The sequence below is a fragment of the Octodon degus genome, unplaced genomic scaffold (assembly GCF_000260255.1).
Source record: "Octodon degus isolate 3935 unplaced genomic scaffold, OctDeg1.0 scaffold00012, whole genome shotgun sequence".
NCBI lineage: Eukaryota > Metazoa > Chordata > Mammalia > Rodentia > Octodontidae > Octodon > Octodon degus.
The window spans coordinates 4,691,329-4,695,472 of record NW_004524588.1 but is presented as its reverse complement, the minus strand read 5'-3'; positions in this window follow the sequence as shown (position 1 = coordinate 4,695,472).

Below are 4,144 nucleotides of genomic sequence, written 5' to 3'. Positions count from 1 at the left end.
CTCCCTCCCTCCGTCTGTCTGCCTGCCTGCCTGCCTGCCTGCCTATCTATCTATCTATCTATCTATCTATCTATCTATCTATCTATCTATCTATCTATCTATCCATCATCTATCTACCTATTATCTATAGTCTATCTATCTATCTATCTATCTATCTGTCTGTCTGTCTGTCTGTCTGTCTGTCTGTCTATCTATCTATCTATCTATCTATCTATCTATCTATCTATCTATCATCTATCTACCTATTATCTATAATCTATCTATCTGTCTGTCTGTCTATCTATCTATCTATCTATCTATCTATCTATCTATCTATCTACCTATCATCTATCTACCTGTTATCTATAGTCTATCTATCTATCTGTCCGTCTGTCTATCTATCTATCTATCTATCTATCTATCTATCTATCTATCTAATGGCAAAGACTCAAACATACAGGGATGAGAGGTATTGTTATAGCCATCCTTGCAAACAGTATATCATGTCTCAATCTACGTGCATTAAAAAAAATGAAAGTACTCTGAGCATTGATCCAGTTACCAATAAAAAACTGGGTGGCCTGGTAGTACAAAATCCCTGTGAGAAGTTAGTAGCCAAAAAGATGTCCCTTAAACCTTCTCTAATTCATAGGATAGTCAGAAATAGAACTCATTATAAACCCTAGTGAACTGAGATATAGGGGGATTAGATTACAGAACCTCTCTTATTATCAGTTTTCCTTATTTCATAACACATTTAATGTCCAAGCCTTAGATTCCCTGTAGAGGAAATCAGGAATTATACGAGTCAAATGACTATCATGTAAAGAGCTGTGTGACCTACAGAGATGCTATACAAATGAAAAGTCATTGAAAATAACTCAAATAGTGAAACCTTGTTTTCCTCCTCTCCTCCAGTTATGGGATTTAAGACAAGGAATGATCGCAGGCTTATGTGGAGACAAAAGATATGCTTTTACAAAAATTTTCTTTCATCTAAATGCTTTTTGATGATTTGCCTGTGAATGTGGTGCAATGTATAGTTTTTCTAGCTGTACAAAAAAGTGTGAAATTAAAAGGCCCAAAAGGAGAGTAATTGCATGTATCCATTTGGGGAAAAAAAAGGAAAGCCTGTGGAAAAGCAAATGAGCTTAAAAGCATAACAGAGACTGTGTCTTTTAGACTGTGTAAGAATAATTAGGTGAGATTCCTCTGTGTGGACAGTTTTAGGAGGAAATTATTTGAAATGGGAGAGTGTGTGCCTCGCTTGGTATGAGAACTGAATACATGGATAACTTTGAAGAAATGAAAGAAAAAATTTCTCTAAAATACAATAACTGATTTCATTAGGGAATGACTCAGAACAAATAAAACGGTCAGATTTTCACGTTTGCAGAGCAAAGGTGGAATTGGCAGAAAGTGCGAGGGTTTAGGACCGATTAGTCTGGTCATTTCAGTAAATAGAGGAGGACATGAATCTAGTCCCCAGAATTGCATGACCTCTGTTGCTCTGTTGCAGTACATTTCTGTGACTCACTGATCCTATCTCCTTGCCCCACCTGACTGAAACTCCCTTTGCAGTGTCCTAGGCAACCGGTGTCTTACTGTCAAGCACACACTAGGTGTCTATTTGTACTTTCTCAGTGCCTTTGAACATCCAAAACGGGGCACAGAAGTTTCTGTAGAAGCAGCAGTGCCACAAACTTCCTCCCAGACAAACTCAGAACTGAGAGCCAAATTCAGCCTCCTGATCTTGTAAATAAAGTTTTATTGAAACTCATTCATGCCCAGTTACCTATTGACTACATCTACTTTCATGTTTCAAACGCAGAGCTGAATGGTTACTACAAAGACTGCTTAGCCTAAGAAGTGGAAAATATTTCATATCTGGCCTTTTGCAGAAAAAAAATTACCACCTTCTGCACTAGTGGGCAATTGTGAAGTGCATACTGTACAGTTCCTTGAAGGATTCCCAGCAAAACTGGGGTTCAGTGTCCACAGGGGTGGTCAGCACTTTGACACACTTGTCTTGGTATTTGGCCTGTCACTCTCTCTTCCTCACAACCTCACATCTGTTTCTCAGGAGCATATTGCAGATAAGCTACCTGTGTCTGGGTTTTCCTCCCCTCCCGCTTTGGTGGAACTGGGAATTGAACTCATTGAACTTATTCTACTGAGCTATCTCCCCAGCTCCTCCTTTTTTTTTTTTTTTGTGGGTGGCTCAGCCCATCCTGGGGGCAGGGCTGGTGCAGCATGTGGCACTGGGGATGGAACTGGGGTCCCTACGTGCTTGCCTAAGCAAGCGCTCTAGGCTGCTGAGCTACTGGGATCTTGTGTGCTACGGGGAAAATAAAACTGGGTCAAAATTAAACCCCCATGGCAGTCTTTTTTTTTTTTTCATCGTACAAGTACCAGGTCTTGTTTTATTATTTAAGTTGTGATTCATCAGATATACCCATGCATAAAACTGGAACACAGTTGATATTTCACTGAAGAAAGTTTTATGAAATTATGTTTACCTCTTCATGTATTTCTTATTTTATTCTATTCTCATAGTTCATTTAAAAATAGTCCAGTAATGACCAAGTAAACTGCTATAACCCAGCCCTACTATTCACCAATTTTTGAATCCATAGGTTTCTCAGTAGCCTAAAGCCAAACTTGTCTCAATGTGCAGGCCACAGACATTGCTCAGATTATCTGGCTAATGAAAGGCCACCGCTGAGTAGCCACACTAATGTGTAAAAGCTACACTTGGGCTTCACCCTGAAACACAGTCCATGAAAGGAGGGGATAAAGCAGTAAAGAAACAGGAAATTGCCCTCAGGATGAAGGAGGAATTTAGAGGACAAGATGAAGTCTGGTAAGAAAGTAAAGTTGAAGAGCTGGCCAAATAGCTCAGTGGATTAAAATGCCTGCAAGCAGATGCAGGGCCTGGGGGTTGGATCCCTGGGCCAGTCCCACCGCCCAGGGGTGTGCTGAGCTGGGCATGGTGCCATGTGCCTGTAGTTCCAGCTCTTGGGAGACTGTGAACAGGAGAATCACTACGAGTCTGATCTAGTAGTGCAACCAACACCCTGTAGACCCTTCCCTAAAATAAAAAAAGAAAAAGAAAGTAAAGTTGAAAGTAAAACTTTCACATGTATAAAACAGATACCCATAGGTAAAAACAACAAATAACACTTGAAGAATATCAGTAGTCAGTTACTGTCCTTCTTGTATTTTAAATTGATATCCTGTATCAATTATAATTTTTGCCACTGTCTTCTCTTTACCCGTGATTTCCTTCAGCTTAAAACTATTCTGTCTGTATTTTTCTACCTCACTGATTACTGCTTCTTGGTATTTTTTGCTGGATTATCTTCTCTTAGGATCTTTGTTCTTAGCTGCTATTTGCCAGGGCTCATTACTTTTCTTCATGCCACACACTTTCCCTTAAGAATTCTACCCACTCTCGTGGTCTAATGACCACATCTGTGTTCCCAGTCTACAAAATACACCTTCAGCCTAAATCCCCCACTTTCAGATTTATTTAGCCAACTGCCTGCTTAATATCTAGACCAGAAAATTAACACATCCTACATTGAACTCATCATCAGTGATACCTCCCCAGTCTCCTTCTCCTCCTCTTCCCTGTCCTGTACCCTCTCCTCCCACCCCTCACACAATCATGTAGACCAAGCCTGAGGATCTCCTAAGTCCCTTTCATTTTACCACCCCCTTCAATGATCACATGTCCTACATATTTTTATAATCCTCTTTTTCTATTTCTATTGCCATTGTCCTAAATTTGAGCTTCATCGCTTTTCCTTTGCATTATTTATTAAAATAAGCCATCTATTGATCTACCTGTCTTTCCCCACTTAATTGTTTCTTCACAAAGCTACCACAGCCAATCTTCTAAAATGCCTCAGTCAGTTTGAATAGGAGAAACAGAAATCACATAAAACATTTTAGCAGGGATGCATTTAATACTGTTAACTGGTGCTTATAAAATATAAGAAAAGCTGGAGGATTGTAGGTCACAAAAGGCTGATGGTGGCTCTGAAATTTCCAGTTGACTGAAACGTGATAGTAGTTTTCTGAGAATAAAGGAAGCAGCTGTTATTGCCCAGGATGAGGACTTTAGAAAACCACTGCTGATGTTTATAGTTGTCTATTCCAC